General features: G+C 41.9%; 1 long non-coding RNA gene across 2 annotated transcripts; it reads left to right on the forward strand.

Annotated features, from left to right (window-relative positions):
* Positions 1-5307: 5307 nt before the first annotated feature.
* On the forward strand, positions 5308-8936 carry LOC120904085. Of its 2 annotated transcripts, none has more exons than XR_005739695.1 (3): positions 5308-5437; positions 8641-8744; positions 8831-8936. It is a non-coding gene; the product is annotated as an uncharacterized LOC120904085 (long non-coding RNA). The 2 variants fall into 2 exon arrangements; XR_005739696.1 differs by having other exon boundaries at positions 5316-5437; positions 8647-8744.
* Positions 8937-12448: the final 3512 nt, after the last annotated feature.

Here is a 12448-nt window from a genome sequence, read left to right on the forward strand (position 1 = left end):
CGCCATTGAAAGGCATGTGTGCATCTCTGCGTTGAACGTTGTGTGCGCATGGGAAACTTTGTGTGTGCATTGAGCAAGAGCGCAGGTGTTCTTTTCAATGGGCGTTTTGTTTCATGACTGCGGCAGTATTCGGTTCTGGTTTTGAATGGGTACATGCTCACTCGCTTACTCATTGATATTTTTTATCAATACGCTTTTTTGCTGCTCGACAACGATGTGATTCATCGCGTATAAAAGCAGAACGCAGGCAGTGCACGGCATCAGTCGTGTCCAAGTTTTTAACCAGTGTGTTCTTGACCGTCTAAGTAAGCAATTTTAGTAACAATGGGTCGAGGTAAACATTGTACCGATTATCAGCGCCATATCATTAAGCGAATGGCGGCTGCTGGCATTAAGCGCAGAACGATCGAGTACGTGATGGAACGATCGCGCACCTTTGTGGCAAACGCGCTTCGGACAACCGAAACGCGCAAGTCACCCGGACGTCCTCGGAAGACCACGGCGGAGGAAGACCGTAAGATCGTAAACATATCGAAGAAACATCCGTTTAGCTCGGCACCAGAGATCCGAGGCAGACTGAAATTGGCGGTGACGCCGAGAACAGTTCAGCGAAGATTGGTCAGTGCCGGGCTTCTCGCGCGAGTGCCGCGCAAAGTGCCCAATTTAACACCTGCGCATAAAAACGCACGGGTGTTATTTGCAATTGAGCACATGTTCTTCGATGAAGAGGATTGGCGCAGGGTTTTGTGGTCAGACGAGTCGAAATTCAATCGACAGGGGTCGGACGGACGCAGATTGGTTCGGCGCCCTGTTAATTGTGCTCTTGATCCGAAGTACTGCTTCAAAACTTTCAAGCATGGCGGTGGTAGTCTCATGGTGTGGGGATGCTTCTCCTACTATGGGATGGGTCCGTTGGTTCGAATCCACGGTAATTTAAATCGTTTTGGCTATCGAGACATTCTTGATACTCATTTGCTATCGCATGCTAGGAAGAACCTTCCTCGGTCTTGGATGTTTATGCAAGACAACGATGCTAAGCATTCTTCCGGGACTGTCCAAACTTGGCTTGCTGACAACAATGTCAAAACAATGAAGTGGCCTGCCCTTAGCCCGGATCTCAATCCCATTGAGAACCTCTGGGCAATATTCAAGAAGAGGCTGAGTAAAAACATACCGGAAGATCTGGATCACCTCTTCGATCACATGCAAGAGGTGTTGAGAAAAATTCCACCTGAAACGATCCAGAATCTGGTGATTTCGATGCGTCAACGCATGATAAATGTCATCGTGGGCGACGGCAATAAGATCAAAAACTGAGTTTATTGCATTTTAGAATAGGGCTCACTGCTCGCGAGGGCGGTGGTCCTGCTAATTACAACAAAAACCTAACCCAAAACACAAAAAACTACTAACAAATCTATCCGAAACGACATACTTGTGAAACAAACACACACACCAATACACATTCAAACATACATACACACACACACACATGCACACACACACACACACATGTACACACACATACACACACATGCACACACACACAAACCACACATAAACCTGTCCCAACGGGTGCATGCTGCGTTGAAAACACTAGGGTCCTATCATTCTGTCCGATACTGTACCTCCCACGGCCCTTCCGGAAGATTTCGACTTATTAATGGGGCTGGTGGATTTCTCTTTGACATGGATATACAGATCATACAATTACTAACGTAAATCTGGGCCTCTTTAGACATATTGGGCCACCAGAAATGGTCCCGTAGAATTCTTTTGGTGGCGCTGCTTCCCACATCAGCTTCATGTGCTGTAATCGAAGCCTTTTCCCTTAACGATTTAGGCAAATCAACTAGATCGTCTTTGAAAACTAGGGAATCAAGGGTCCTCAGCTGCTTTGCCAAACATTCGAAACTACCCAGATGCCGTGGCCATTTGCCTGATTTTATACCTAGCCGTACTTCTGCTAACTCTTCGTCTTCTTCTGATGCAAGCTCGATATCTAACCATGACATACTCATATTTAACGTATCAAGAGCGTATAACATATGCCTTTCGTTGTCGTCGTCGAACGGTTCATCTACTTGAGACTCATTTATCAGGCGAGACAATACATCCGCAATGTTCTGATCTCCGGGAATACAATTAATTTGGAAATTAAACGGTAAGAGACGAGGGTCCCACGTTTCTGCGCATGTAACCGATCTTTTCCCGGATCTATATTGGCTGCCAAAGATAAATTTGTTTGCTTCCAAATCAGTCCAAATGGTAAAACTGATATTTGTAAGGTAATAACTAAATCGTTCGACTGCCCATACTATAGATAACGCCTCCTTCTGTGTGTGAGGGTAACGATTTTCTACTTCCGTTAAAGACTTCGAGATACAAGCTATTATTCGAGGCTTTTCAACTTCATCGAACTGAACCAGTACCGCTCCTAATCCAAGTGGGGAGGCATCCACAAATAACTCCGTCCTATCTTTGTGATCAAAGCATCCTAGTTTTGCTATTGAATTTAAGGCTATCCTTTTTATCTCCTCGAACTCAAAATCTTCATACTTTGTCCAATAAAATGTACTTGAATTTGCTAGTGCTCTCAACTTTTCTGTCTTTTCAGCTCTGCTGGGAGTAAATTTCTCTATAAAATTTATAAGGCCCAAAAAACTTTTCACTTCTTGAACAGTTTCTGGCTTGCAGAATCCTGCAATAGCTTTCCTTTTATCTTCATCAACACGCCAACCGTCGTGAGAAAGAAGGAAGCCTAAAAATTTTACCAATTGTTTACCAAAAACACATTTAGCCGGGTTTAACATAACATTATGTTGTCGCAAGCGAGATAAAACATCACCAAGATTTCGATCATGTTCCTCTTTCGTGTTCCCAAATACGAGGATATCGTCAAGGTAATTCACCGTACCGGGACAATTTCCTAACACAACTGTCTGCAGAGTTTCCTGGAATATGTCTGGAGCATTGCACAGGCCGAAAGGTAAACGTATGAATCGATATGTATCGCTCCCCGAGAAAAAAAATTGTTAAGTGTCCGCACGACTCGTCTAAAACGATATGGTAAAAAGCGTTGGTGAGATCGATGGTTGAGAACCAGTGAGCCTCTCGAAGTCTAGCAAGTATTTCTTCCAAAGTGGGCATCCTAAAAGGAGTTCTTATGACGCATTTGTTTGGCCCTCTCAAATCTACAACTAATCTAATATCCTGTTTACCCTTAGGCATTACTAATAGAGACGAGCAGAGCGATTTATCCATTCCACTGATTACCTTCTCTATTATATCGCATGCTAATAAGTCCTGTAGCCTCATCTCAACCTCTGCTTTAAATGCCGGAGGAATGTTTGTAAATACTTTCCTTGATGGTGGCAAATTTCTATCATAGGAAAGTAATACCGGTGGCACATTAAATTTTGGAAAATGCGTTTGCACTTCTACAGCACACATTTCTCGTGGACTTGCATGTTTCATTTCTTTTGAGACTATTATTGGAACCTGTAGACCCAGCTGAAATACGCTATACCTAGTTGCTGTGCTACGCCCTAACAGTGCTTTTGCTCCCGGAAGCACATAAAATTTTTCAAGCAAGCAAGGGCCCTTATCGGCTGAGTAGTTGCGTATGCCTTCAGTGGTTTGCAAGTTGCTTCCTTTATGGCGTAAATTGGGTGAGATATAGGATCACTCATCAGCCGATTGAAAACGCCGTCCCTGATAGTGTTCACCTCAGCACCCGAATCTATTAAAAAAATAACAGCAACTCCGGCCACAGAACCTATAACAGAACCTGTGCTTTCCATACCAAGCCGGTCCAATGAGCACATCACGTATTCCTTTTTTACTTTTCCTCCTGATGCACCATTAAATGATGCTGTAACAGGATTAATCGCTGCACATGCGTTGTACTTCGATTCTGCAATAGTCTGTGGATAACAGATTCGCTGAACACTAGTACTTACTGGCCTGAATGTGCCCCCGCCTATTGTTCTGATGGCGTTGCTCCCTGGTAAATTTGGTGCAATATTCTAAAATTAAAAAATAAGTATGAATACACAAGGCAAATTGCATTTTCTTTTCCAACTAAAGAACTTCAATTCTTAATTTATTCTAAATAGTGAACGACATAATGTGATCCCTTTAGGAAGGATTAGCGCCCTCATATCCCGCACTTACAATTTGTTCGTCTAATTCAGCCGTCAGTGCTGCGATTTTTCGTGTTTTTGGTAAGGGAGCCTTTTCTCCTTCTTCAATGTTTTCACGCTTCGTACCATGAGATGTACACGCTCTTTGAATGTGGCCCTTTGTTTGACATCGATGACAGAATTTTTCTATAGCGAAGTAGCTATCTGGGCGATGACCCGTACTTGTGCAACGCCAACAAGATTTTGTCGTTTAAAAACTAGGCCCATTCGCACGATGAAATCCTTCTCGATTCCGCGGAAAATGACCCCGTCCTCGAAAGTCCGATGTTGATCTGCGTAGGAATCAAGGGTCTGCATAGGACACTGCCATTACACTCGCCATGTCTTCCTTGGGATGATTCTTACTAAAAATCTCCTCAGCCTGCTTTTCTATCTCCGTACTCCATACCCAATCTACAAGTGCTTGAAGGGAGCTTCCCTTACGAGCAGCTTTCCTAGCAACGTCTCGCACCGATAATTGGCATTGTGTTGAATTACATCAGCCACTGTTTCCACGAGTTGATCGTTCACGTTCCCACAAAGTTTAGCCACTGCCGCTACGCGTCCCATGTACTTAAGATCCGGTTCATCCGTACCCTGTGGCATGGATCGAAGTTTTTGACGTTGGAATAAAACATAGTCTCGCGAACCAAAGTACCCAACGGTCAACAGCCGAAGATTTTATATTGACCTTTCACTTTTTCTATCTGTCTCTCGCTCTAATTTGAGCGATTTTCCCCTGATGAGTGTCCCCGAGCCACCTCGTGTGGTTGTTGTTGTTGGAAGTTGAAGCCGAAACCCCCTCGTGCACTGCCAAAATCAGCGACCCAAGTAGCAGAGCCGAAGTTTTTCAGAGATTTTTCTGTGTGCCAAAGCGAGATGCCCTGTCTTCTCTCTCTAGATTTTGGACAGCAAACCGCCGCGCGTGTAGAGGTGTGTGCGTGTGACGAAAAATGATGGATGAAAAACGCGAGGAGCGGGGTCTGAAGTCTTTCGTTGGTCACACACACATGCATCTACCAGCGGATTGCGCTGCACCGTGTCTACCCATCTTTCTCGATCTACCATGATTTTTTCTGCTATCGCACTCATCCGGGTGTTAGGCATCCTCAGTCTGTCCAGAACTTTCGTTGTGGAAGGATGTGCGGGAGTGATGCGCGATTTCTTGTGTCTCCTACCTTCCTTGTTTACGTTTTGCACAGTGTTGCTTCTTATTCCATTGTGGAATGATTTATCCTAGCTAACTTGTTGAGGTAAGTTTCTTGATCTCATACACTGGTGGACATAAAAATAGGAAAAAAAAATTGTGTGTTTTTTTTGCGTTCACTAGGTGTGTCATCGCCAACAGTTCGAGGCGTACTGAATTTGTAATAGCCGAATTTTGCCTTTTATACTCTCATTTTTGGTGCGCTACTTATCTGAGTTTTGAGTGCCGGCAGCGTTTTGCGGCAGTATAAAAGGAGAGCCAAACCGTGTTGCGCTTCATTCTTCCATCAGTGGTCAAGGTGAAAGGTTGATATTTAAAAATTCCACAAAATCATCATGGGTCGCGGAAAACACTGCACACCAGAGGAGCGAAAACACATTCAGGGGCTATAACGTGAGAACGTGCCGATCAAGACAATCTGCAAGGCGTTCGGCCGTTCGCGGACGTTTGTGGACAACGCCATTCCACAATGGGCAGTTTAGAACAAATTGCGGGATAAATTTTTTTTTGCAGAAATTGTTAGTTTTTATCGTTTGTAGTAGAGTATTATGATAGTAAATAACATTTTATTTGTAGTTCGCATCCATACCACCAGGTGGCGCTACATAAAATAGTGTTTTAAGGGATTTTTGCTTAGTTTTATTAATTTTGTGTGTTTTTTTTTCTTGTATTATTTGTTGCTAATAGTATAAACTATTTTAAAATATACTGTAATGTTCCATAATGAAGATTAAATAAATAATAATAATAATAATAATAATATATAAACAAAACATAATAATTTTGAATAAATTTTTTTTTTTACTCACAGGTAGTACAAATATTAAAAATTTACATACACAACTTAGGTGGATGCTATTACAAGCTCCTGACAACACAGCTCTAGTTCACTTTTCTAAAGACATGAATAAAGGCATTTAAATAATTAGAGAGAGCAGGTGCATTGAAATAAAGTACATCCCAAATTCGTAATGAAAAGCAGCACATATTGTTTGTCTTTGAATATTCATCCAATACCTTTCCAAGTGCTGTACTGCCTTCAGAAGGGGTAATAAAACTAAAAATCCTTCTTGGTTTTACAACTATCTGAAAAAATCAAAATTGCACGATAGCTACAAACTAAGTATTTACTTCATTTGTAAAGTTAAACCCTGTCTTTGTTTTAGTGCGTGTAGCTACTGATATTGAACTGGTTAACGAATCAGAGGAATACAGCTCATTACAGCTCATGTCCTTCTGGATGCATTTTCTTTCTTGCAAAAAAATCTTTGTAGCATCTCCCCTCTATCCTTATATTTAGTTTGTCATGAGTTTTGGGAGTTTCTTCTCCCAAAACGCCAATAGATGCTACTGCATTCATAACGTTTTCCTGTTATGCGTATAATTTAAGAATTACTTTCCTTATATCCTTCTATAATCTGCAGTAGGACCAAAAGGTATTTGGTTCTGATTTGCTTCATTATGTTTAATGATAAAGTTAGGTTAGAATAGAAATTTACATATAAGATAAGTACATGAGCTGAAACTAAGATACAGAGCTTTGTAATGGAAATGAAAGTTGATCAAAAGCATGTAGAATATATTTTTGTAGAATACACGTAATACGCTACACTAGGCACCTATGGAGCCGCCTAGTAACGCATGTGTCTGTTTTTAGAAAAAGTTGATGTGAAAAAACTTCAATAAAATTCGCGTTCGCAAACTTTCGCAGAATATTTCTTCACAGATTGATAGTATATATATTACACTATGATGTGACATATATGAGACAACGCCACTCTACGCCACTTTTATAATGGCATCAAGTCAAAAATTAAAATTATGAAAATTTTCAGGAGGTTTCTTCAGTTATTATCGTATATTTTTGAATCAAATTAACTGAGCTCAAAATTTTTCATGTGTTTATAAAGCTGACTAAATATCCTTTATAAAATGTCTAAATTTATCAAAATCGGTTCATATTTGAAAAAGTTACAAAGGTTTAAAGTTTTCCAAAAAAGTGAAGATTTTTCTGCGTTTTTTTAACAAATCTCGACTTTGAGAGGTGTTTTCTAGAGAACCAGAACAGATAAAGAGCTCAAATTTGGTATTTTTCTTAGTTTAACCCTTAGTATTAAAACCTATTATTTGGAATTGCGCTATTAAAAAGTTGATTTTTTGAATTTCATCCCGGCAAATGCCCATTGTGGCATTCGTAGCGAGGCTACGGGTAAATCGACAGGTCGTCCGCGAAAAACAACGGCCGACGTTGACGCGCAGATTGTTGAGATGATCAGGGCGGATCCTTTCAAAACTTGCGCTCAAATCAAGCAGGAGCTTGGTTTGCAAGTTTCGGCGAAAACGGTGTCTCGACGTTTACACGCCGCTGGGTTCTGTGCCCGGATACCGCGGAAGGTTCGTAAGCTGCTGCCGCACCACGTAGAAGCGCGCATTCGGTTTGCCGAAGAACATCTGGCTGCATCCATCACTTGGTGGATGAAAATATTTTTTTCGGATGAGTCCAGAATCAATCTGGATGGTTCGGACGGCATTAAATACGTCTGGCGCCTTTCCAATCAGGTGTGTCATCAAAAAAATACGATAAAAACCCGAAGTCACGGAGGCGGCCACGTAATGGTGTGGGGTTGCTTCTCCTGGCACGGCCCGGGTCCTTTGTTTCGTATCAACGGGACACTGAACTCGGAAGGGTACAGAAAAATACTTAGTCGTAAGATGTTGCCTTACGCTCGACAAACATTCGGAGACGAAGAGCATTACATCTTTCAGCATGATAACGACTCAAAGCACACATCGCGAACAGTTGTTATTTGGCAAACCAGGATGTGCAAGTTCTACCGTGGCCTGCGTTGAGTCCTGACCTCAACCCGATTGAAAATCTGTGGTCAACTCTCAAGCATCAGCTTGAGAACCAGCCTGCACGTTCAGCCGATGATTTATGGACACGCTGCAAGGTTATGTGGGAAAACATACCCAGTAGCGAATGCCGTAAGCTCATCGGCGATATGGCCAAACGCTGTCAGGAAGTGATAGCGAATAACGGTCACCACATTGACCGTTAGAATGTGTTTTCGCTCTGTGGAACACCGCAACACCTCCTCCCAACAACCACTTAAACAGTCCTTTTCAGGGCTACCAAATATTTCTGACAAGAACTATGTCTTTCAGTCACAGAAAAAAGTTCCTATTTTTATGTCCACCAGTGTATGTGCTTCAATGTACTAATTCAACTAATGCTTATCGTCTTCAAAGTTACAGGTGCATGCGCCATTCATCAACGCCTACCTGTTGGCATCATCAACAATCTTCAAAGTGGGTGATGGAAAGAAATTGTTTTCCAGTTTTAAAATATTAAGGTAAGTGTTGCTCTCATGATATACGCAAAACTATCCAAAGTAATACGTACTACATACATTAATTATTGCTTCATTTTTATTGACAGCGTTCAGCACAACTCAGCCACAAAACAACGCACTGGATTGCGCTAAGAACCTGTCGAAACGCGCGCAGCCCCCGGGAGCGGTAGGAGAAAGGAAGAACGAGAGGAGGAAAAACTAAAGTCAGCGCACAGCTCTGATGGTACCCCGGACGCGGTAAAAAGAAAAAAGATCGAGAGGAGGAAGAACGGTAAATTTGGAAGGGGGAGACCGTTCTGCCGTCTACACAGTGTGAGTATGCCAAAGCACATGTGGGAAGGGAGAGGGATATTATTCAATAAACAGCATGCGAATGTGTGCATAAAGCAAATGTGAACAGCCTCATCATTTCTATAAGCAATTCGAAAAAGGGGGTGGAGCAAACACATTGGTATGCGTGAGCGGCTGAAGAAACCAGAACGTTTAGATGTGTGCGTGACGGATGGTTCGGGCGCCTGTGGCGAAGCTCTCGACAAGCCTGCAAACGAGAGCTTTGTGGAGAGCTTTTAGGGAGCTCAGATTACACGATTACGCCAACCTGAAAGTGCGTTTATTACTAAATCCATTCTACGTAAATTATGCTATCAAAGTGTTTGATTGTGTTGAGAGTTCGACGAATGCTATTAAGTCCTACAAGCTTGTGAGGTGATCGTTCGTCATTGGTTTCAATCCGGTTTCTTGCTTTTGATCATTTTCCTTTTTAACAATATTGGCATATTCCTGAATTTAAAACAATTTGAATAAACCTTAACCATTTAACAAAAGGATCTCGTCCTAAACCTTCATGAAAAGAACAACTCGCGCTACTCGTACACCTCGGCGCATCATTACTGCAGTTGGTAATATTGTAAGGCACAAAATGGCTCCCAAACTTGATATTCAATTGACTCTGAAGTTGATTAAACCGTTTGATGGTTCACCAACATTACTAAATGCATACATTGAAAGTATCGAATTGTTGCAAGATTACGCACAAGAAGTAGATGAAAAGGAAATCCTCAAGTTTGTGAGAACTAGTTTAGTTGGAATTGCCCATGAAGTTATCGATACATCAGAGACGGTAAAACAAGCTTTCGTTCTTCTACGAACACGTTTTAGTGTGCAACTAACACCATTAGCCGTGGAAAAAGAAATCCTGTCTCTAAGACAAGGTGCTAAATCGATTTCTGAATTTGGACTAGAATTGGAGAAAATGGCTGCTAAACTTGCTGCTGCTCACGTGTCTACTGGAACGTTTGAAACCGAACCGCGCATAATATAGTAAACGCTATAGTGATTCGTGCATTCATACAAGGTTTAAACAAAGCCAATACAAAATTCTTCCTTCAAGCTCGCAACCCCTCTACTCTAAATAAAGCCATATCTGATGCTTTGGAGTGCAAACCAGTTAAATCAGCTGGAGGGGATAGAGAAATGACACTTTGGTGTTCATATATTCATGAGGCAGTCGACTTCATGCTAGTAATTATCGTGGCATTGTATCCCTATGCGCTTGTGCAAAGGTGTTTGAGCTCATTCTATACAATCCGCTACTCACAGCAGTTCAAAACTATATGAGCCCTAGTCAGCATGGATTTCTCCCAAGGAGATCTTCCACCACAAATCTTGCTGAATTTGTTGGCTATTGCTTCGACAACATGGATCGTGGTACTCAAGTTGATGCAGTATATATTGACTTCAGGGCTGCGTTCGATAGTATTTCTCATGATATTCTACTTTCGAAGCTAAAAAAACTCGGTTTCCTCGACTGGCACATCACCTGGCTGCGTTCATATTTAACTGGTCGTTCGTACTACATAAGCATAGGATCTCATCGTTCTCACTCCTTCACCAACTCCTCCTCTGTGCCTTAAGGGAGTAATTTGGGACCGCTACTCTTCCTCATCTATATAAATGATCTATCTTTCGTTTTACCGCCAGGCCAACACCTAATGTACGCCGACGATGTAAAAATATTCCAGTTAGACGATGTATTCCAGCTCCAGTTAGAAACGACAGTGACTGTGTACGCCTTCAAACGATCCTTGAGAATCTGGATAGCTGGTGCAGCAGAAACGCCCTCCAAGTGTGTGCTGATAAATGCCAGTGTATATCATTCAGCAGAGCCGGTCACCCCATCACGTTTACATACACTATGCTCAACACGGCTTTGGCTCGCACGACATGTATCCGTGATCTGGGGGTGCTACTAGATCAGAAGATGTCATTTCGCCCTCACATTGATAGCGTTGTTGCGAAGGGAAATCAGCTACTTGGTTTAATTACGCGGACCTGTAGCGAGTTTACCGATCCCATGTGCGTCAAGTCTATCTTATGTGCCATCGTAAGGTCGTGCCTGGAGTACTGCTGTCCGATATGGTGCCCGCTCGGCGTTGGTGACATCAATCGCCTCGAAGCCATTCAACGGAGACTCATCAGGTACGCGGTTCGACTCCTTCCATGGCAATCCCACCACGCTCGGCCCACCTACCATCAGCGGTGTCTGCTTCTCGGACTTGAACCACTCTACTCTCGACGTAAAAATGCCCAATGCCTTTTCATATTTCGGCTCCTTAACGGAGAGATCGATTCCCCGGCATTACTAGCCAGCATCAATTTGTTCGCTCCCTGTCGGATTCTTAGATCCAATTTCCATCTCCGTGTACCACGTACCCGCAACAACCATAGCCAGGGACACCCCATTATACGTATGTCCCTCGAGTTCAATGAAGTGTTAGATTTGTTCGATTTCAGTATGTGTACTTCTACGTTCAAGGAGAAATTGCGTCTACGTCACATTTAATGTTAGCTTATAACTAGAGGTCTATTTATATGTTATAAATGATCATTGATCATTGATCATTGGCCGGTCTCGTAGTACAGTCGTCAACTCGAACGATTTAACAACATGCCCGTCATGGGTTCAATCCCCAAATAGACCGCGCCGCCATACGTAGGACTGACTATCCTGCTATGGGGGGGAATCAATTAGTCACTGAAAGCCAAGCCCACAAGTGGGTACAGGCAGGCCTTGACCGAAATCGGTTGTTGTGCCAAAGAAGAAGAAATGATCATTGTTATACATATCTTAATTTAATTATAAGGTTGCAGATTAGACACAATGGTCCGTCGGTTGTGTATGAAATAAATAAATAAATAAATAAATAAATAAATATCCGCAGAACATGCGTCGATATACCAGACGCCCTCATCACTCGTATTATCCTAGATCATTTTATAATCAACCTTACCGTGGATCCAATTCACAACGTTTTGGTAACAATTCCTCAAGTGAAAATCAATCAAGATTTACCAATAATAACAACAGAGGAATGTATAGAGGTAGACCTTACTCCAACAATCACTTTTGTCAGTTACCATCTAACAATAATTCCAATAGACGAAATAATACAACAACTCGAGTGCAATTGGCATCTAGTAATCCATTAGAATCAGTTAACGGTAACATCGCAGAATCTGATATTGAACATGAGGAAATAATTAATTTATTTCGCTAAGTTACATTTCAATAGCAGTGTTAAAGCAAAATTTTATTTATTTATAAAATTTTAAATAAATTTTAAAATTTTATTTAATATCATGATCTTGTCCTTGATACAAGAGCCACCTGTTGTGTATTAAATCTTAATTACTTGCCTAAAAAT

This window comes from Anopheles arabiensis, chromosome 3 (genome assembly GCF_016920715.1).
Source record: "Anopheles arabiensis isolate DONGOLA chromosome 3, AaraD3, whole genome shotgun sequence".
Classification (NCBI taxonomy): Eukaryota; Metazoa; Arthropoda; class Insecta; order Diptera; family Culicidae; genus Anopheles; species Anopheles arabiensis.